We start from the raw sequence: 23,917 nt of genomic DNA on the forward strand, positions 1-23,917 counted from the left end.
CCTGTACCTCCTACACAGAGCCCACTCACACCTGGATGGGGGAAAAGGCACGGTCAGGATCCTGTTTCTTGACTTTTCCAGTGCCTTTAATACCATCCGGCCCTGTATGCTTCAAGAAAAACTGAACAGGATGGAGGTGGACCCCTGCCTGGTGGCTTGGATCTCCGACTACCTCACCGACAGACCACAGTACGTCAGGCTGAAGGACATCACGTCTGACACAGTGGTCAGCAGCACAGGAGCACCACAGGGAACTGTGCTGTCCCCTCTTCTCTTCACCCTGTACACCTCTGACTTCTGCTACAACTCTGAATTATGCCACATTCAGAAGTTTGCAGACGACACAGCCATCATGGGGTGTATCTGGGATGATCAGGAAGAGGAGTACAGAAGTCTGGTGAGGAACTTTGTCGCATGGAGTCACACAAACCACCTGCAACTCAACACCTCAAAGACTAAGGAACTGGTTGTGGACTTCGGGAGGTCTAGAGCAGGTCCACTGCCGGTTCAGATAGAGGGGGAGGAGGTGGAGGTGGTCAACAAGTACAAGTACCTCGGGCTGTGGGTGGACAATAAACTGGACTGGTCATGCAACACAGAGCACCTGTATAAAAAAGCCCAAAGCCGACTGTACTTCCTCAGGAGGCTGAGGTCTTTTAACATCTGCAGGAAGCTCCTGAGGATGTTTTACCAGTCGGTGGTTGCTGGAGTACTTTTCTATGCTGTGGTGTGCTGGGGGAGCAGCACAGCAAAGAAGGACTCATCCAGGCTGGAGAAACTGATCAGGAGGGCTAGCTCTGTGGTCGGCATGAAGCTGGACACTCTGGTGACTGTCACGGTCCGCTGTGACAGACCGTGCGGTGGTGTGTATGGTGGACCCAGGTGCGAACACAGGTGAGCAGGCGGGAGTGAACTTTAAACAAAAGCGAGCCTTTATTGTGGCTGATGACAAGGTATACAAATACAGCAGGGATAGCGTGGCTAAACGGAAACCTAAACTGGGAATAACTAAGGTAAAGCTATGACTAAGAATACAATAGACCGGGCATGGAAACATAGAGGGTGGAAACACAGACGACGCGACACAGACTGCATGAAACACAGAGACTAAAAACACATGAGGGATGATCAGGGGAAGTGGATGCACACGGGGAACACAGGTGACACTGATAATCATAACAAGACACGGCAGGAGTGAACGTAACACTGATGGGAGATGGGCAAAGTAAAACAGGAAGTACACAGAGGTTCAAACAGGAGGGGAGAGAGCACGGGGAGAACGCAGACATAACGGGCTGGGGAAAACATAGAATAAAACACAAAGAGGGACGAGGGCTCATAAATACACAGAGGGGCACACAGGGGGTGAGAGTCACGAAGGGAAAACACATAAGGAACAACGTAACAGATCAACCCAGGAAGCATGGCCTAAATAAAGAACAAAATACAAAAATACATGAAAACTAAGAATACTGGGCCCACATGGCCCAGGACCATGACAGTGACAGTGGCAGAGAAAAGGACATTAAAGAAACTGATGGACATTATGGACAATGCCAGGCATCCTCTGCACACGGCCATTAACAACCAGAAGAGTCTGTTCAGTGACAGGTTGCTTCTCCCAAAGACAAGAACTAACAGACTTAAAAACTCCTTTGTCCCACACGCCATCAGACTGTTTAACTCCTCTCTGGAGGGGAGAGGGAGGGGAAACAGGAGGACAAAGGAGGGGGGAACAACTAAGCTGTAGTGCCTCTTCACCTCACTGTGCAATACCTTTTGTGCAATACTTTTGTAAATAGTCAACGGTGCAATAGACTCAATACTTGAAATGTGCAATTCACTTGTATTTTTATTTTTATTCCTATTTATTCTATTTATCCCCTTCGTATATTTTATTTATATTGTCTCTGTATTTATATATATGTGTGTGTGTATAACTCTGTAACTTCTGTCGGTGCTGTGCTTTTTTGGAAATCAAATTTCCCAGAGGAACCCACCCGAGGGATTACAGTTTTTCTCGATTGCTTAAACACTATAACCAGGCTTTTAAACTAAAATTTCAAAACCGTAACGCTATTTTTCAAAAAGCTCACCCATTTCCCTGAACTATAAACACTATTCCCTGCTTTGACACATGAGTCAAATTTGGTGAACTGTTACTGCAAAACTCTACACACAAATCCCTACATTTTTCAGTGCTTACACCATGTAGTCATTTAGAAAGCACTAGCATTCAATAATGTTAACTTAAGTCAGCATAGCTTGAGCTCAAGTAGCACACAATTAACCAGGTGGAAACACTAGGAGTCAAAATTTATCACACACCAATCAGAACCTTCGAATGTGTGACAGTTACAGTAATGAGTGCTTCTATTTTTGTAGGACACAGAGACGACCACCTGGTGGAGGCAGGTTAAGGCTTTTGTCGGAGGGGCAAGAGAGGGAACTTGTAAACATGGTAATTGCAAATAATGTAATCCGCCTGCAAGAGATTCAAAGGAGAGTGATTGAGGATGATCATCTTTTTCGAGGCATAAATGCCATCAGCCTCTCCACAATTGACCGCATCCTCCGAAAGAATCAATTCCGGATGAAACAGGCATACCGAGTCCCTTTCGAACGAAACTCTGACAGAGTGAAAAACCAACGTGTGGAATATGTTCAGGTATGAGTTTTGATACTGTATAAAGTATTGTGTACCATCACAGCATGGCAGTTTATGCTGCCATTTCAGCACTCTTGAACTGTGGTTCAGGGTACCGATTGACTCTACTGTGTTATGTGTTTTGCAGAGAATCTTTGAGATTGAAGGACGGCCTGTTCCCCATGAAATAATCTTTGTGGATGAGGCAGGTTTTAACCTGACCAAAAGAAGGAAAAGGGGGAGGAACATAATTGGCCATCGGGCTATTGTAAATGTCCCTGGTCAGCGTGGGGGGAATGTCACTATGTGCACAGCCATCAGCCAACGAGGGGTACTCCACCGCCATGCCGTACTAGGACCCTATAACACTATGCTTCTCCTTGCTTTTCTTGATGGTTTACAGTTTTTTGCAGTCGCTAACAAGCGTTTGTCCAAACAGTTGTCACATTTGCAAAACTCTAAACACAATTAGCACAGCATCGGTCTGTTGTGGCCATACCATTCTTACATTTCATGTCGTGTTCACCCAATATGCAGTCAGTGAACACATTTCCACAATGCTTACATTTTCTTAACAGACAAGCTATACCTCCCAACAAAATTATGGACTGTTTTTGTAGTATTTACGAATGTTAACACACAACATCCCACAATAGCAAAAACAATATTCCAAACCGTAGATACAGTATAAAAACCTCTGCCCCTGCAATGATATCAGTACAAAAACAATATCAATATCAAAAATATATATCAGCTGATAATAAACAAACAATTGAATAATTGACACACAGCTGATTTATGTTGGGTAAATTGGGCCAACGACAGCTTCTTCCATTCTGGCTTAGACTCAGTGGGGTTTATAAGGCAAGACCTTGAGGAGTGATGTTTTTGGAAACAAAAAAAAGACAAACACTGTAATGTCTGGTCGAGGAAGAGTAAGAGCAAGGGGCCCAGGGAGAAGAGCAGGCCCAAGGAGAGGGCAAGGTAGAGGTGTAAGAATGCGTGGTGGTGGCATTCCAAGGGCTGCAAGAACAGTAGTCAGTGATGAAATTCGTGCCACTATCATTGACCATGTAATCAACCATGGTCTTTCACTAAGAGAGGCTGGTGAAAGAGTGCAGCCCAATTTGAGGCGGTCAACGGTTGCCTCCATTATACGCATCTTTCAACAAACCAACAGGTAAGTATTGCATTTTACATGGATTGTTTCTATTCTCACTTGACATGTCAATATGGTCATACAGTAATGCATATGTTGAATTTTTTGTCTTTCTAAAGAATGCAATGTCTTCCACCCTCTGGGGGAAGAGGAAAGCTCCTCAGTAATGATCAGGAGCTTGCCATTGTAGAAATGGTTACTGCAAATAATGCAATAAAACTGCGTGAAATTCAAACTAGAATTGTGGCGGACCATGAGATATTTGACAATATCGATAGAATCAGCCTCACAACCATTACGCGGACATTGTCCAAACACAGAGTGCGGATGAAGCAGCTCTACGCTGTTCCCTTTGAGAGGAACAGTGAGAGGGTCAAGGAGCTACGACGACAATATGTCCAGGTATAGTGTATATTCAATCCAATGTCCAGTTCTATAAGCTTTGCACTTTGCAAGTAGGTAACCTACACAATACTAGGTTACAGTACAGTATGGTATACAGTAATAACATGACTTACATAAACTTTGTTTCAGAGAGTTATGGAATTGGAGGCCAACCAGGCCCCTCATAAATTCATATACATCGATGAGGCAGGATTCAATCTGGCCAAAAGGCGTCGACGTGGACGAAATGTAATTGGAAAAAGGGCCACAGTTGATGTGCCAGGACAGAGAGGGGCAAACATTACCATGTGTGCAGCAATTGCAAATGCAGGATTACTCCTTCACAGATGTCAGGTTGGACCCTATAATACAGAGCGCTTGCTTGCCTTTCTCAATGATCTCCACCAGCGCCTGGTTCCAGAGCAGGGTCAGGAGGATGAAAACATGAGGACCTTTGTAATTACCTGGGACAATGTGGCTTTCCATCACTCGCAAGCAATAACAACATGGTTTGAAGTCCACCCAAGACTGGTAAGTCTCTTCCTTCCACCCTATTCACCTTTCCTCAACCCCATAGAGGAGTTCTTTTCTGCATGGAGGTGGAAGGTTTATGACCATCAGCCACATGACCAGATGTCCCTCCTCGAAGCCATGGATGCTGGCTCCAGGGACATCACAGTTGACGATTGCCAAGGGTGGATCCGACATACCAGGCGGTTCTATCCCAGGTGCATCGACTTGGATAACATCAGATGTGATGTTGATGAAAAAATGTGGCCTAACCCTGAAGATCGCAGAGATTAGATGCAAAGTTTTTGCCTTTTTTTAGCCCCCCTCCCCCTCCCCCCCTTTTGATCTTGGCTTTTTGCTGTTGTTTTTTTGTTCAGAATGCTCTTGTGTGTTTCATGGATATTTTGTTCACTGTAAGCAATACTGTAAAACTTTCTCTGTCCTATCATACTGTGTTTCTACTGTACCTCCTGTAGTAAACAGTAAAGAAACATAAACTTGTTTGCTTTTTACTGGAATGCTTTTGAATGTGAACATTACTGTACATGTGGACATACAGTTACCAACCAAGACATTTCTGGTGTCAAAATGGTGGATTGCATGTTTCGCATGCAAATACCTGTAAAACTGAAACATAAAAGTCTATGCAGTTTTTGTAATGTCAATAATAGCCAGTATTTTGAAACCTGGTGTACTTTGATTGACTGCATGTACCTTGTGAAGTGAAAACAAGTGTTATTCTTTGACAGACTAATTTCATTTTGAGTCAGATTTATAGTGTTTTTGTACAGTTAGTGTGTGCAGAGAAAGATGTGTTCTATTTTGAAATGAAGAGTTAGTATATATTTGACAAAATGTATTTTTGAGAAGAAAATTATCCATTTGGCCAATTGTGTTTTGTAGGTGTGAGTCTGTGTTAAGAGTTTAGAAAAAGTATCTGAAGTATGGGTAGGCGCTTGTTAGCGATTGAAAAAAACTGTAAGACAACATATGTTCCAGCTGGACTACAGGGAACCAGCACAGCCAGAGCAGCCTCACTACGTTGTTGTGTGGGATAACGTCAGCTTCCATCGCGCTGCTCTGGTTCATGACTGGTTTACCAATAACCCAAGGTTTTCTAATATCTTTCTGCCTGCATACTCTCCCTTTCTAAACCCGATAGAGGAGTTATTTTCGGCATGGCGGTGGAAAGTGTATGACCGAGAACCTTATGTCCGTGTTCACCTCCTTCAGGCCATGGAAGAGGCCTGCCTAGACATATCAGTAGATGCATGCCAGGGGTGGATCAGGCATGCAAGAGGATTTTACCCCCGCTGCCTGGCTGGGGCCAATATAGCCTGTGATGTGGATGAGATTCTCTGGCCTGACCCAGACCAAAGACAAGATGCTGAGGTGGAATAATGTTTTTTGGTGTGTGTTGTACTGTATAGTACATGAATAAAAATGTGCCACTGTACATACATTGGTTGCGTCTTTTGTGTTTATCATGTGAAAAGGTTTTTGAAGGGGAGAACCATAAGCAACCTATTTGTTTTGGAACTATTGTTTTGAATTAATTGTACCAGTGTGCAAAACTCTGTTGTAGTGTGTGTGTTTTTGAGGGCTTGTGTTTGATGTCTGAGGGCAAAGTTTGGTTTTTCAGCAGGAGTGAATAGTTTTGGGTGTAGAGCTTCATTTTGACCTGGAAATAGGATGTTTGGGAAATTGAGTGAGATGATATGGATTTGTGTTTACTGTTGTGAGGATATGAGGCGTAGTTTCAGGAAATGTGTTTTAGCAATCGAGAAAAACTGTAATAAAGTTCTATCTAATCTAATCTCTAGCTGCGTTTCACTTCCCTTTTGAGTTTTAATGCTATTATTTTGAAGGAATGACTTCCTGTGTAACTGTTGTCGCCGTGCAATTTTCGCAGCAATCAGGGGATGTTGGAGGGGGGAGTTGTAACTGTGTTTATGGAAGTTTATTTTGTCATTAGCAGCCCCCTTGACAAAGACACAATGATGTAAATAAGTACATGTTAAAATATTTTGTGTGACCAAAACTGCGCATTTGTTAAATGTTGTGTAGAAGGTTAAGTTATTTTATGTTGTAAACGTTAACACTTGTAAGTGTATGGATTGTGACTTATACACTGTTTTTGTGTACACATTCCCAGTTCTGATGGTGAGATTGAGGGTTTATTGCCATTAAACCTAAAAATTCATCAGTAAAGTGCTGTCCTTCATTCCAGTAGGTTTGTTTCCCTCCGGTTGCCTGCTACTTTTCTTTAAAGACCAATTTTTTTCTGCGGTACATACCAACTCCTTTTATTGGGAACAAGTTGTTTGAGTCACTATGCTGCAAAATAGTTGTGATATTGCAACTGCAGTGTATTGGTAGTTTCTAGAGTTCCACACATTTTGCATAACATCCCTAGCAGCATCAACAGAAAGTGAAAAGATTTTTCTGGCATTGTAGCATTCTGATCATTCAGCCATCAATACATCACTCTTGCATATTTGGTTTTTTCCTAGAAAAAAAAAGCCTTGTGCTAGTGTGCACAGAAACAAATAGTCAAAAGGTTTGTGGGTAAGTGTGAGAGAGGATGTGTGTGTATGTGAGTGGCATTCTGGGTATTTCTCTATATAGTTTTGTTTGTGTTGCTATGACGAGGTGTTGTGGCTGCAATGTGGTATCGAGGATGTGATGCTGCTGCTGTTAGTGTGAACTATATAATGCATTTGTTAGCCAACCCAATATCACTATCAGTCACCACTGATGGAGATTTTAGAGAATCTAAACATCCGGACATCCGGTAAGAGGCTGTTTTCTTAGTGAAAAGTTTTTTCCCATTACAGCCATGGAAAATTAGTTAGCCAGAGTCACTTCTACAGAAAGTCTAAGGAGCAACTATTCACATTGACCTAATTTTGCAGGAGTCTGCCCTTGTTTCATTCAGCATGAGCCATGGCCCATTATTATGTCCCATGAGCCATGAGCCATAATTTCATAATGGTCCAAATTAATAGAAAAGACCAGTAAAGTCATTTTTATTTACTTTCCCTTTGACATACATTTTTCATTCTGTCATCCACACCCCACCCCACCCCACTATCTGAGAACCAGTGCAGCAGGGTGGCACGATGCCACAAAGCTGATAGAATCTCAGACTGTTTTCTGCAACATGTCATTTGTATTCAGTCATCTAAATCCAATGGAGCACATTGGTATATTCATCTATTCTCTTCTACTTATCCTTACAAGGGTCCCAAAGAGCGCCTGGAGTCTATCCCAGCTGCCACAGCCATTAGGCGGAGCACCCTGGTCAAGTCGGGGGAAATAAAAGAATTCCAAATCTTCCCCAATGACAAAGTATCTGAGGAATGTTTGCTGAATCCATGTCAGTAGGAAGTCAAACTCAGTACTACCTAAATAAAGTGGCTGTCTTTGTTTATGTGAATAAATGCAAGAATTGTTCAGTTGTAAGTTTGCCTTCCAGATCAAAGTACTTTTCCCTTCATATGCTGCAGGATGACCATCCTTGCAGAGAAAAGTACTTGTGAAGTCTAAAACTTGATGACAGCGTGGCGTACTCCTTAGGCCCAAACTTTATCTTCTTCCAACGCAAACCTCCATGAATGCAAGACAAAGAAAAAGAAGCGCACAAAGCTGTGGTGTTTTTTAGTTGGTGGGCAAGTTCTTTTGTCTGAGCAATGTGGTCAAAATAGGAAATAACACCCCTTCATGCTGCAACTTTCTTATTTGAAGCTGAAAGATTTCATATGCACAGCTATGAGCTTTAGTATAAGAACAGCTTTACTGCTCGGCAGTCTCAGTAAGTACTGGCACTGAATTTCTCTCAAAATCCAAAATGCAAAAACATGTTGAACTGAATTTTAAAAACTGAACTTAAAGTCTACTAAAATCTTTGGGAGGTATTAGTATCTGTTTTGGTCTTACCAGCTCAGAACTTCATTCCTTTGCTGTTCTTTTCAGACTGGATTTCTCGCTTACAGTCTCAGACTGTGGAAGTCTGGCCTGGAGAAGATGCTACACTGCTGTGCGCCAACTTTTCCAGTTCTCCTACTCAAATTATTTGGTTTAGACTAGTCAACCAAACCCAGGCTCACTGTATTTTATCCATTTATATCTCTACTGATCCCATCTCATTCTGCAATGGAGTTAAACACGAAAAGTTTGAAGTGACATCCAACATCTCAACTGTCTTCCTTAAAATCAAATACACAGATTTGTCTGACTTTGGGCTTTATTTCTGTGGATTTTATTGTGGCAGACACCAAGTGATAGTCAACTCAACATATTTAAAGGTTCATGGTAAGAATGATGTAGCATGTTTCATAAGAGCTGACAAAGTGAAACAGATATCAAACCAAACATGACGAGTGAGTGACATCACAGCGACCACAGCCATGTTTTACATGCTGATGGTTTTTAATTCAGTGTGCAGCACAGTGTCATTTTATTTTTATGTTGTTTTCTTGTAAATCTTGGGTTAAGGGAGTTTGTTAAATCTCCTTTCAGTGTTGTCACTCCCAACTTTTTGACAGTGTTTTGGTTTCTTTCATTCCTACACTCTGCAGTCTGCAGTGGGTGAAGTGTGAGAGGCTAGTGCTGGCTTCTATTGAAGTACCAGAAACAATCTTAACATTGTTAAGCAAACATCGTAATTTAACAGTATTAAATATAAGAAAATTGTCATTAATTATTTGGGGTTTTTGTAATTAAGTGGGGTTTTTTTTTTTCCATTTCACTTCAATTTACAGTAGTTTTTAATTTTAGTTCGCTTGTTTGCTTGTTTCACAGATCTTTGGTCACTGTCTTTTGTCAATGCTTCATAAATAAAATTATTTAAATTGCTATAGTAGTGATTGTTATCATGATTATTATAGTCAGGGTGATTACACATACGTTACTATTATTCACAAAATTTGTCTGCCCATACATTTTTACACAATTGAGTCTTAAGCAACCAAAAGTACAGACGGGTAGGTCTTAGGCTCCTTGAGGTTTTGATAGATCCCATATGATGATGTCATCATGTTGCCTAACAACCACCCACCAGTGGGCTAGAACTACCAAATTTTCAGCATACATTTACCTACAGTATGTCAAGGTTACGGGTGCAGGACTCACTCTGGGTGAAAGTCAAAAAAGTGGTTTATTTACACAAGTGAAACAGAGTGAAATGTATACAGCCAGTGACTCACTATTACCCACAATCCAATCCAAGCTCACTCACACTCAACTACTCAGGGTCCACGAGGAAGGGAAACAGGCCAGGGTTCAGGAAGTCTACACACAAGAAAAGAAGTTGATGTTCGCAAGGAGCACTAGGAAAACCTGAGGAAATCACTAGGCAAGCTGGGTTACACTGACACAGGTTAGCACAAGGATCCGGCGAAGAATCATATGCCACTGAGGCCTTAAGTAGCGCAGGAGTAATCATCGGCGATGGATGACAGGTGAGTGAGGACAAAAGCTTAGTAGAGAATTGTATCCATTTTTTTCAGAATAATGAAATCTAATTTCTATTCATGAAACATATCCATCATGATGTTATCAGGCCTACCAACCACCTAACAACAGACTAAAAGACAATGACCAAATAATGCATTGGCATTAGTATAGTACTGCAGTACAGGTGGAAAGTCTAAGTACAGAATTATGTGATTTAGAACAGTGCTCTCTCTTTTCAGTGTTTTTGTCAACATTGGTGACAAATGGTGATAGTATAGCATAACTCTTTAAGGCCTCTTATGTGCTCTGAAATATACTGTCAACTGTGGGACCTTTTATAGACAGGTGTGGGGCCTTTCCAAATCATTTCCAATCAACTGAATTTACCACAGAGGGACTGTAATCAAGTTGTAGAAACATCTGACAGATGTTGATTTTTTTTTTTTTAATTTATATTATAGTATATTAATAACCAAAAATCATATTTGATTTAGAAAGATTGAGCAATGTATGGCATCTTTAACTGTCAATATCTACAGGGGGGTAAAAAATATTCATGAACAATGAAGGTGGCATTTTGACAAAATAGCTGGTTGAACTTTGTACATTTGGCCAACCAAGTATTTTTTTATTTTTTTAAGTATAAACAGAAAGCCGGCATAATAAAGCAAGGAAAGAAACTAGCCCAAAGACACTTCACAGCAATCACCACAATGATGTTTCTTTCAGGCCTCAAGCCTGACTGCGCATCACTGCTTTTGTGACCCATTCAGGCACTGGCTGCTGGGCACGGCTACATCTTTTTTTTTAATTTTCATCACTGTGAATTAGTGGCTGGCTTTGTGTTAGCATTCTGTCTGTGCAGATGTTTGCAAATTGTATTAAGAGCATAATGCTAATTTTCCTCATTCTGCACATGAACTGAAATCAGCTTATTGTAATAATAATTTCTGTATTTGCCACAGTAACATTTTCATTCATTCATGTGATCAGAGCAGAAGTTACAGTAAGACTGAAAGGAAGTCGTAAATACCAACTGAGAAAATTCATGTTCTCACAACCTTTAAAGAAATAAAAAACAATGCTCTGCATTGCACTATGTAAACACACTGTGTAAAAATACACTATGAAATGTTATGGTGCATGTCTTAAGTAAAAGTGAAATTTATGAAACACCTCTGGCATTGCCACCCACACTATTTGACTAAAGGGTCAAATCAGCATACATGTACTTCAGTTCATCCTCCTAACAAAGAAAGCTGCTTTAGCTCCTTTCTATTTCAGGCCATCCTCCCTTTAAGCCATCTTACATCTGACTGGATATGTGAGCTTCTCTAACGTGATCATATTATGGACCCATTCTCACACACCTCATGCAGAGTCATCAATAGTAAAATACTGTCAGAAACTGAGTATTTTGAGCAACATCATGAGTGGGCTTTTGGCATAGAAGGGCTACTTGCACATGTAATGGCCTTATTATTTAAGAAGTTAACCATGTATGATATTATCATCCATCACTGTAATAATATATATGTGACAGAAAATGTCTAACTTGTAAGTTGTGTTTAATATTGTCACCTACTGGGAGAGTGATTCTGAACAAAGCAGGGCAGCTACTATTAAAATATTAGATAACCCAAAGAGTTGCTTAAAATTATTGGAAACATATTAAAAGCTGAACACTCTGAACACACACACGAAGCTGGACACTCTGGTGACAGTGGCAGAGAAGAGGACCTTAAGGAAACTGATGGACATTATGAACAATGCCAGGCATCCTCTGCACATGCTCGTAAACAATCAGAGGAGCCTATTCAGCGACAGGCTGCTTCTCCCAAAGTCAAAAACCAACAGACTTAAAAACTCCCTTGTCCCACACGCCATCAGACTGTTTAACTCAAGGGAGGGCGGGAACAACTGAGCTGTAGGTGCTTTTCTACACTGTGCAATATTTGCTATATTTGTTTTTTTGTTTTGTCTTTTTTTCTTATATTTGACTGTGCAATAATCACTGTGCAATATACTCACTCAAATGAGCAATCCTATTTATCCATATTGTATATTCTGTATCTATATATGTGTATATGTGTATATATGGTGTATTTATGCTTATATCCTTACTCTCATTCCCTTAATGTATCTGTAACATGCAACTTCTTTCGGTGCTTTGCTACTGGAAACTGAACTTCCCGGAGGAACCCACCCGAGGGATTAATAAAGTTTCATCTAAAAAACACAAATAATTACAGTACTGTGGAAAAGTCTTGAATCATCCCCATTTCTTTATACTTTGGTTTGAAGGAACCAGAATTTCTTGTATTTTTTTTAAAGATGTCTTGAATAATAGACATTGATTGCTTTTTAACTTATTATCAGTCCAGTACTTTTTTTTTTTTTTTTTTTGCTTGTTCTCTTTCATTCTGTTTTGTTCTTAAGCACTCTATTAGAAGGAACCTGTCAAATAAACACATAATATGTTCCCTTTTCAACAGTTCAATGGAAAATTCAAAAGATAACACAGGTTGACAGACCAACAAGGTGCTTTCCAAAGAGCTATTAGCCAAAAACTTGGCACATTGACATGGTGTATAGGGTGGAGTACAAAAGAACATGTGACAGGTTTAAAGAACTATGTACAACATATGAGGAGTAACCAAAATCCATTTATGGTCAACAAAAGTTATATTATGTGTATATTTTGTATAACAAAAGTAACTTCTATAGTAAATACAGTACCAAACACCGTCTTTAAATTAAAACCTACATACTGAATATGTCTTTTTCCTGAAAGCATTTATGTGGTCACTTTAACAAACAGAATACAGAACCCGGGGGCTGTTTTTAACACACACAAAAAAGAAGAAAAGAAAAGAACAAGGAAAGACAGAGGTTCACCCCGCCTCTTTCTATTAAAAGCATACTTTCTAGAGCAGAGTTCATTACCGGACATTGCTTTGAGACATGCTGCAGTCATACAACATGAACACATTTACTTTGATAACTACATTACTTTTCTGCAGGCTCAGTGAGTATTGTTCTTTAATTACGCTAACCTGGAATAAACATTTACATGTTCATTCAAAGAATTTTTTATTTTTTGTTTACAGAAAGTTAACCGTTTGTCATCTGTGCTTGTTTCAGACTGGATATCCATGTCAGTTTCTCAGACTGTTGAGGTCCAGCCTGGTGAAGAAGTCACGTTGCAGTGCACCAATATTTCTTCATATAGTGGTGTAACATTCTGGTTCAGACTGATCAACAGAACAAATGCCAGCTGTATCGCAGTCATGTTTGAAAGAACAAAAAGCGTTTCATACTGTGATGGATTACAAAGTGAATCCTTTGAAATGAGCTCCAACATCTCTACTGTCTTTCTCAAAATCAAGCAGGTGGCTGTATCTGACTCTGGACTGTATTTCTGTGGATTTTACACAAGTGGACGTCCACTTTTTAGTGTGAAGCATTTAAAAGTTCAAGGTAAGATTTAATCTGCATGCTTGTTTGGATTTCTTTGTTTTTTTTCCTCCTTTTAATACGTTTCTTAAAACCAGTATAAAATCTGAATGTGTTTTTTTCAAATGACATCAAAATAACAACTGTTCATTACAATCAAAGGCTATGATGAACTTGATGATGACATCAACAACATGTCTCAAAGTAAGAGTCCTTTCTTTAGTCTGTTAGCCAAACAGCCAAACCCAGAAAAAGAAAAAAAAAATTCTAATGACTGATTTTTGTTGCAGACATTTCTGGTGACAAAATGGAGGTGATGTGTGCGATCTTTGCTACTCTGACCGTTTTCCTCATACTGATCATCGCTGGGCTGCTTGTTAAAATCAAAAAGCATCAGAAAGGTACTCCTCTGGCTTTTTTCATGTCTGTCTTAATTTTTCTTTCCAACATGGTGGCAGCATGGTGTCTTTTTCAGAAAGGTTGGAACAACAGGATTTATTATTATTAAAACAAGCCGTAAACAAGAAATATGCAAAAAAAAAATAACGTTATAATATCACCATCTACGAAGAATATAGTTTTGCCCATTTAGTTAACCATTTAGTTCTAACAATAAAAAGGCGACCTTATTCTTCAAAAAGCGAAAATGCAAAACTAATACTTTTGGAACACCAATTTCAAAAAAAAAAATCCAATATCTTTTACTGCGCATGGCTTTCACACTTAATCACATTGTTTTATTAGAACATGAGAAACTTAGAGCACAGTAGAGGGTCACAGCAGAACATGGAAACTGCTTCTTCCTCAGTTCAGTTCAATTTAATTCAAGTTTTTTATTCAATTCTCTTCATGCAGCACCAAATCACAACAAGAGCCTTCTTAATGTGACTATTTCCAAAATGTAGGTTTTTGTTCTAAAGTCTAGAACTTCAAATACTGCAGTTTAATCAAACCCCGTCAGGCATACCTTATAGAAATACATAATACTTTGTTGCCGTGACACCCAGGTTTATGGCAAAAATGTGATGGGTCGGTCACTGAAGACGACCTGTAAGCATCACATGTAAAAACATTGTGTTAACATCATTTTTGCCATGCAGAGTTACTATTTAACCTCTCAGCATCCACCAGATCTCAGGCGGTCCATGTAGTATTTACTAAATTTACTATAACCCTTTAATATTTTAAGTATTAAAGAATTTGGATTTAACCAAAACTGCAGTGAAGCTGATGTAATGTCACTTTGTGTCAATTTGCAATGTAAAACCTAAATTAATATGAAGTACAGCTAATAAGAAAATTCTCCTGGAAGATTTTTAACAGTTATTTGAGCAGATGTGTTTTGTACCTCTCACTCCGTTTCTCGCTGTTTGTCACTAAGCTGAAGATGAACAGCAAGATCAACAACAGAGTGAGGTGAGTCCGGCTTCCTGCTATATATATATATATATATATATATATATATTAGGGGTGCAACGATATTCGTATCGATATTGAACCGTTCGATACAGTGCTTTCGGTTCGGTACGCATATGTATCGAACAATACAAAATTTGTAATTTATTTTATCAACTTTCCTTCTGACGATGCTGTCTGTGTTGAGCGCTCAGTGAATCTGCGTTCGACTACTCCGCCTAGGCTGCACTGTCGAGCGCAGATCCACTGAGCGCTCAACACAGACAGCATCGTCAGAAGGAAGAGCGCAGGGCAAGCTAGCGAGACAGAAGTTAAGCTCTCCTTGCAACATGGACCTCCCGCACCCTCATTCAGATCTGGCGTTTGGAATTATTTTGGTTTTCATGTGACGTATGACCCTGAAGGTAAGCGAGTCATGGACTAAAGTAAAACAGTATGTTGGATGTGCCATGCAATACTCAATTACATGGGTGGGGACTAGTGTGTTAGCGCAGTTAGCTCGTTAACGTGTTGGCCGTCTAGCCCCATGCACGGGGCGATCAGGGGTAGCTCGTTAACGGAGATTTGCCGTGTTGTGGCGTTAAGGTCATTTCAACGAGATTAACCTGAAAGCACTAGTGGGAACACAACGAATATGACTGCACATTTACGCTGACATCATCCTAGTGCAAAGACAAGTGGAAGCAGACAAAAACAAGCAAGCATGCTACTAACTTTAGCCGAGTCATTTAGACAGCTGTTAGCACAGGATTAATATGCTGCTGAGAATATAGCCCAGAAGAAGCGGATAGTATAGCTTTTATTTTGGAAAGAGACATTTCTCTGTAATAAACTCTCTTTTCCAAAGATGAGTGATTCCTCAATCAGATACAGGGCTCGCAATATCGCTAGCCCGACGTCCTAGCGATTTTTTCAGTCGGGCTACCAAAATCTATCTCTGCCCTGCCCGTCGGGAAGGAAAAATATATGTCAATGCTTTTGCATTCTTTCAGAAATGTAGCTGGGTAATTATGTCATTGGCATCGGTGAGCCACTGTCAATATGTGACATATTGAAATCGCGTTTGAATTTGCGCTTGTTTTTTTGCTTTCACTTTGCAATCGCGTGAACTGTGTATAGAGAGCGACAGCACTGATCTGTGAGTGATGATAATTTGTGCACCAATTCCTCTGACATCGTCTTATTAATCGTTAGCTTACTACGCAAACATGACAAGTGAAATCTCCCGCAGCTTAAACATGTGAGAGGTTGATCGCGCAGAGAATCGCTGAGCGTTATGTGTGTGTGTGTAAAAGCAGCAGGATGTATATTTCAGTTCTGCTGAGCCAAATAAGACAGGTCAGGGTGAAGAAGTGACAGCCAAAGAAAAGCTTACCACAAAACGGAAAAGTTATGACAAATCAGACTATAAGGCAAAAAGAAAGTGCAGCTTTATGGTTTCATGGACAAAAGAATTTCTGTGGCTGCAATATGACGAGCTAAATAACCAGGGCTGCACATAAGAATCAGAATCAGAATCAGAATCAGAATCAGAATGGGTTTATTGCCAGATGTTGAGGTTTACAACATTAGGAAATTGCTGCGGTGCTTCAGTGCAGACAATAAGAATTAAAGTGCTATGTAGAAAGAAAGATATGTGCATGAGATATACATGAGATATATACATGAGAATAAGAATTTGAGTGCTACGTAGAAAGATATATACATGAGTGCAGGTGGTGATCAGTGCCAAACATGAAATGATGCAGTGACACAGCGTAGGGTCATGTGTTAGTGGCGGGGACAAACATGTGGTTATTGTTCATGTGTCCAACAGCAGAGGGGAAGAAACTGTTCTTGTGGCGAGAGGTTCTGGTGCGAATGGACCGGAGCCTCCTGCCTGAGGGGAGCAGGTCAAACAGACTGTGTCCAGGGTGAGAAGGGTCAGCTGAGATCCGAGCTGCACGCCCCAGTGTCCTGGAGGTGTACAGGTCCTGCAGAGATGGGAGACTGCAGCCAATCACCTTCTCAGCAGAGCGCACAACACGCTGCAGTCTCTGTTTGTCCCTGATAGTGGCTCCAGCGTACCACACGGTGATGGAGGAGGTGAGGATGGACTCGATGATTGCAGTGTAGAATTGCATCATCGTCCGTGTTGGCAGGTTGAATTTCTTCAGCTGCCTCAGGAAGTACATCCTCTGCTGGGCTTTCTTGATGACGGAGGTGATGGTGGGCTCCCACTTCAGGTCCTGGGTGATGGTGGTACCCAGGAAGCGGAATGAGTCCACAGAGGTGATGGGGGTGTCAGTCAGGATGATGGGGGGGAGTGGGGCTGTGTGCTTCCTGAAGTCCACAATAATCTCCACTGTCTTCTGGGCATTCAGCACCAGGTTGTTGTGGCTGCACCAAGACACCAGACGTTCAACCTCCCTCCTGTAGGCAGACTCGTCCCCGTCCGAGATGAGCCCAATGACGGTGGTGTCATCTGCGAACTTGATTAGCTTGACAGACTGGTGGGTGGAGGTGCAGCAGTTGGTGTACAGGGAGAAGAGCAGAGGAGAAAGAACACAGCCCTGAGGGGAGCCGGTGCTGATGGTCCGGGAGTCCGAGACATTCTTTCCCAGCCTCACGTGCTGCTTCCTGTCCGTCAGGAAGTCAGTGATCCACCGGCAGATGGGATCAGGCACATTCATCTGGGAAAGCTTGTCTCGGAGATGGTCTGGAAGGATGGTGTTGAAGGCAGAGCTGAAGTCCACAAACAGGATCCTGGCGTAGGTTCCTGGGGAGTCCAGATGCTGCAGGATGAAGTGTAGGGCCATGTTGATGGCGTCGTCTACAGACCTGTTGGCTCTATATGCAAACTGCAGGGGGTCCAGGAGGGGGGCCGTGAGGGTCTTGAGATGGGAGAGAACTAGGCGCTCAAATGACTTCATGACCACAGATGTCAGAGCCACGGGTCTGTAGTCATTTAGTCCAGTGATCCTAGGTTTCTTGGGGACAGGGATTATGGTAGAGGACTTGAAGCAGGCAGGCACATGACATGCCTGCAGTGAGGAGTTGAAGATGCCAGAAAACACTGGGGCCAGCTCGTTTGCACAGTGTCTGAGGGTGGCAGGAGACACACCGTCTGGGCCGGGAGCTTTCCGAGCATTCAGACTCCTAAACTGCTTCCTCACATCTGCTTCATGAATATGAAGAGTTGTGGTCGGAGGAGGTGGTGTGAAATCCTCTTTTGTGTGGGGTGAGGGGGCGGGTGTTGCAGGTGAACAGTTTGAAGGTGGTGATGGCTCTATGGAGGGGGGAGAGGTGGGGGAATGAGTGTCCAAAGTGCCTCTATTGTTGGGGTCGTTGGAGGTGTGAAGGCTGCCTGATGGCTCGTCAAAACGGCAGTAGAAGTTGTTAAGGGTGTTGGCTAAGAGCAAGTCATCAGTGGAGTGGGGGGTTTTAGGCTTGTAGTTTGTAATATTCCTAAAACCTTTCCACACAGAGGCCGAGTCATTCTCTGAGATCTGCTGCTGCATCTTCTCAGAGTGCTGATGTTTAGCAATGTCCACTTCTTTAGTGAACCTGTACTTGGCCTCTCTGTAGCAGTCCCTGTCTCCGCTTCTGAACGCCTTACTCTTTTCCAGCCACAGCTTTTTGAGTTTAGGAGTAAACCAGGGTTTGTCATTGTTATAACTCACCCTGGTGCGTGATGGCACAATGCTGTCCTCACAGAAGTGGATATAGGAGGTGACAGTGTCCGTAAACTCGTCCAAGCTGTTAGAAGCAGCCTTCATTGTGTCCCAGTCTGTAGACTCCAAACACGTGCGAAGCTCCTCCACAGCCTCGTTGCTCCACAGTTTTTTAGTCCTCACGACAGGTTTGGAGAGCTTCAGCCTCTGTCTGTACGCGGGGATTAGGTGGATCATGACGTGGTCAGAAAGTCCGAGTGAAGCGCGGGGCACCGCACAATAGGCCCCGCTGATCGTACTGTAACAGTGGTCTAATGTTCTCTCCTCTCTGGTCGGGCATTTAATATGCTGCTTATATTTTGGAAGCTCATGGCTCAGATTGGCTTTGTTAAAGTCCCCAAGAGCAATGATGAGAGAGTCCGGGAATGTCCGCTCCGTGTGGAGAATCTGCTCCGCGAGTGCGCACTGAGCTGCCTGCGCATCTGCGTCTGGCGGGATGTAAACAGCGGCCAGGATGAATGAAGCAAACTCCCGCGGAGAATAAAACGGTTTGCAGTGAATAAAAAGATATTCCAGAGAGGGAGAGCAGTGCTGAGCAATCACTGTTACATCTGTGCACCAGCCACTATTGATGTAGAAGCAGACACCTCCACCTTTGGTTTTACCGGAGAGAGCGGCCTGCCGGTCCGCGCGCAGCAGATGAAAGCCCTCCAGCTTGAGCGCGCAGTCCGGGATGTCCTCACTGAGCCACGACTCCGTAAAACATAAGACACAGGAGGAGGTCCGCAGGTGCGCATTCGCTGTCAAAATAAAAAACACGCACAAGGGTTAGGGTTAAATTTAAAAACTGTACTTTTGAGTTAAAATATATATTTATAATTTTAATAAATGACAAATTAAAAAGGCGTGAACATTTTTTTTTGTATCGAAAAAATATCGAACCGTGACACCAAAGTATCGAACCGAACCGAACCATGAATTTTGTGTATCGTTGCACCCCTAATATATATATATATATATATATGATGCTGCACATGTCAAACCTGCATTTTCTCTTGTAAACTACATGTGATGAATTTCTGCACTTTACAGAATCTGGGCTCTGATGACGTGAACTATGCTACAGTGACCTTTGGTCGAAAACCACGAAGAAGAGAGCCTGAACCAAATGTTGTGTATGCAGCCACCAGATAGATTCAGGAGGCAACTGAACTGCAGCTGCGAGTGAAACCGATGTCCTTTTGCTCTGCTCTTTATGACAGACCTGTGGGGGGAGTTGTTACTTTACTTTTCATTTTGCATTGAAGACCTGTTTGATCTGAAGAATAACATTTGTGTTTTAAGACGGAAGACTTAAGTTACTCATGTCTGCTTAGGGTCACTTGTGTGATAGAATATGGAGCTGTGGAAGATTTAGTGAGGTACACGTGAGGTTTGTGGAATTTGATGGGGAGAATCAACACAGTAAAGGCTAAGAACAGCTGATATTAAAATCCTGAGGCCTATTAGCTCAAAGTTTTGAATAAAAAGTATGAAAAGCTGAGAAAATCCAAAAATCACCATGACTGTGTCATTTTGCTGCATGTCTGATTAAAATATTCAACATATTTTAAAACAGTTTTTTTGTTGTACTTACTAAAAATAATGACAAGGACAAGCTGGCTGTCTGCATGAGTGAGGTGTCTGCAGGTTTACACTTCTAACAGACTTACACCAACTGAATTCACACAGTCCACACGTCTCTGTGAAACTTGTGAATGCTCAAAGCAGTGTGAAACGTTTACCGCCTCATCTGAAACCACTCACTCTGGTCCAGACTGTGAGCGTTTCAGCAACGACAGATCGAAGCAAAGCTATGGCGGATACAGCTGCAGTCCATCTCCTGTGTGACATGCAATCTGCTGTTCAGTTTAACAACAACTACTCAACAATTTAAGGAGGGATTACATTAAATTGATTTTATATGAATTTCAGTGCTGTGAAAAACTATTTTCATCATTCCTGAGTTTTTTCTTTATTTTGCATATGTGTCACACTTACATGTTTCAGGTCATCAAACAAATTTCATTTTAGACAAAGAAAAGAAAAAACTGAAAAGATGCAGATTGGAAATAATGACTTCAGGAATAAAGGGAAACTATTCAGATGTTTAAAAGTACTTGTCTGAAAACTGGTCATTTCACCCTTAGCAGGAAGAACTACAATCAAGCACTTACAATAACTGGCAATAATTTTGCCAGTTATTGTAAGGTGCAAGTATGGGACAATGGGATGAGTGTTAATGTCCAGGCAGGTGGTAGGCTCAAGACGAAGAACAGGGATGAGCTGGACTAAGGTATAGGGATACGTGATGTGCTGTGGAACGTTCTTTGTTTGAGAGTGTCTGTGTGGGTATATGAGATGAGCAAAAACTCACTGGTGGGTACGGATGGGTATCGTTTAGGTTTTATCCGATACTGGTGCCAAACCGGTACTTTTGAAACGGTGCCGGTGCTTAAACGGTGCTCGAACCGGTGCTTAAAGAATGGAGAACACAAACTTTGTCCAAAAACCTCTCATGTTTAGCTGCTTTTTTGTAAAAAGATAACAATGTTAGCCTTTTCATATATGGTATCACTCTTGGCTGGAAGCAGTGCTTAAGCAATGGAAAAAACACAAACGTTGTCCAAAAACCTCTCATGTTTAACTGTTTTCCACTTTTTCTTTGGTCATTTTAGCCTTTTTGGCCAGGGTGAAGGGAGTATCTGCCATCAAACAAGAAGACAGCTGCATGTAACTACAACAGTGTTTGCTACGGTGTGAGGTCTCGCAGCAAGCTATCAAATATGGTGCATTTCTCAGCTTTTAAAAAAGCGCTATGCATCGCCAGGTGTTTCATCGGATTCGAGGTGTTACCTCCTTTGCACAGTATCAGCTTGAAGCACTTGTTGCAGGCTGCTGAGTTTGCATCTTTTGCTGTGAAGTACAGCCAGACTTTGACCACTTCGCCTTGGGCATTTTTAATCTGTAGCTCTTCTCTAAAAGAGCGTACGTACCTGGGCCCGCCTACTATCCTCGGAAAGGTAAAATGATTGGCTAGAATCCAAAGTGTATGACATCTCAGGAAAGAAAAGCACTGAAATAAAGCACCGAAATGTGCGCTGCTTTTCGGTCTGGTTACTACCGTTTATGTCAGAATCCATAATGGCATAATGGATACCGGTACCCATCCCTACTGGTGGGTCCTCACCTGTTTTTGGCTCAAACCTCTTCTTTTGTGTAAAAAAAAAAAAAAAAAAAAAAACAGTGCTAAAACAGTCCTTGTTTTGAAAGAAGCCCATGACAATAGAAACCCATGCAGCCTGGACCACAGCTGCCACAAAGCAATTTCCTTAACAATTATGAACATTATCTTGTATAGTGTATTTGGTCACTAAGCTTGTATTTTTAATCTACTATAACACATTTCCAGTAATTTCTCTGAATTCAAAGTTTAAGGAGAAAAATGAGTCTGAGAACAAAGACAGTGCAAACAAGGTCTGTGCCATTAGATTTGAACTTGAACTCCACCTAGATGCATAGGTCTCCACTGGATCACAGAAGAGGAGACAAGGGCAACTTAGTTCACAACATCCAGGATTATTGTAATTTCTGTTTTCTGCATGAATATTGATTTTACACACCTCCACAGTATTTCTTTAGAAACAGGATTGGAATTGAACTTCAGAGTTTTTCTTGAACTATTTGTGACATTATTTTCTTGAGCACTTAAAGTGTTTATCGTTACAGTTTATGGAGGTTGGAATCTCTTTTGCAAAATCCGAATTTCAAATTCAGACTTGTACTTACATTGTTACATTTAGTCTTAATCAATACAAAACTAGTTTGGCAAGAGAGTTAATGTATTTTTTAAACACTTTTATTATTATTAATATGTGTTCCTCCAAAAGTTGATTCTGTTCATCTGGACGTAGCGTTTTGTGGGAGAAACCTTTCATCACTCATCCAAGTGACTTCTTCAGTCTCAGCTGACTGCAGGTTTCCCCAAATCTTATAAACAGTACATTTGCATAATGACTGAAACCAGCCCACTGAAGGAACAATGGGCTGGGAGGTCAGTTCCTTAATCTTAATTATGCAAATTCTCATGACCATTGATCAACAACCACTGACCAAAACCCACTGATCAATGGCCATAAGTACCATTCACAGAGAGTTGGGGAATGGCTGCAATCACCGCATTGTAAGATGGCGAAAGATGTACCCTTAGGCCCCTCCTCGATTCAGAGATGGTCTTTCCCTTTTCACATAAATGACCTCCTTGACTCCGCGCTCAAACCAGCGTTCCTCCCTGTCCAGGATGTGTACATCTTCATGATTGAAAGAGTGTCCACTGGCCTGTAGGTGTAAATAGACTGCAGAGTCCTGGCCTGACGAGGTAGCTCTTCTGTGTTGTGCCATCCGCTTCGCCAGAGGTTCTTTGGTTTTGGGATCTAAAAGCCACAGAGACCCGGTGTTTAGAAAAAATGCGTTTCAGCTGCTCCGAGATCACTACAGGTTTGCGCTTAGGCAGCAGTCGTCCTTCTCTCCTGGATCGGCTGGAACTTTCTTTAGGTGCCTTCCCAGCTTTGACAAAAGTCCAGCTGGGATGACCACATTTACTCAGGGCCTTCTGTGATTGATATGTATTAGTTATGTGTATTGATAAAAAATAAGAAATGAACATTAGTTCTGATTATGAAAACTACACTGTGTGACATTTTGACTAAGAACAAACAATATGCATATAATATTACATATGCATATAATATTACATGTGCTGTTTTGCAGCTTAGTGTGGCTTTTGTGGAGACAAATAACAAAGGGCAACACTAACAAAACACACAAACAAAGCAGTGAATAGTGGCTGACTACAATCTTGAAAAACCGATGTAACTAATGTTTAACCCTGATCTAACTGTCTGTGTACTGTCTGTGCTATATAATAAATATTTTAACGACACAAAATTCAAAACCTATTAAAGGTTCCAGTTATTACAGATACATTTGAACTTCACATGCCCTCTGTGGTAGCAAACAGTATTTTTATCTGCATAACCAGTGAGGTGTCAACCAGAGGAAGTATGACGGTATCGGGTTTTTTTACATGTTAAAGTCACACCAGAACAACAGAGGTGTTTAAATAAATCCAATCGGAAATTGCCAAAAAAATTGCTAATGGCCTCTTGGGGGTCTTTAAACTTACCTACAGAAACA

The 23,917-nt window shown here is 41.5% G+C and overlaps 1 long non-coding RNA gene across 1 annotated transcript; it reads left to right on the forward strand.

Moving 5' to 3' along the window:
- Positions 1-831: 831 nt before the first annotated feature.
- Positions 832-3,024, forward strand: LOC146675407 (uncharacterized). Its single transcript, XR_014910273.1, has 3 exons — positions 832-894; positions 2,386-2,668; positions 2,796-3,024. It is a non-coding gene; the product is annotated as an uncharacterized LOC146675407 (long non-coding RNA).
- Positions 3,025-23,917: the final 20,893 nt, after the last annotated feature.

Source organism: Rhamphochromis longiceps, linkage group LG3 (genome assembly GCF_057381845.1).
Source record: "Rhamphochromis longiceps isolate RC_006_pf linkage group LG3, R_longiceps_female_GT1.1, whole genome shotgun sequence".
NCBI classification, from domain to species: Eukaryota; Metazoa; Chordata; class Actinopteri; order Cichliformes; family Cichlidae; genus Rhamphochromis; species Rhamphochromis longiceps.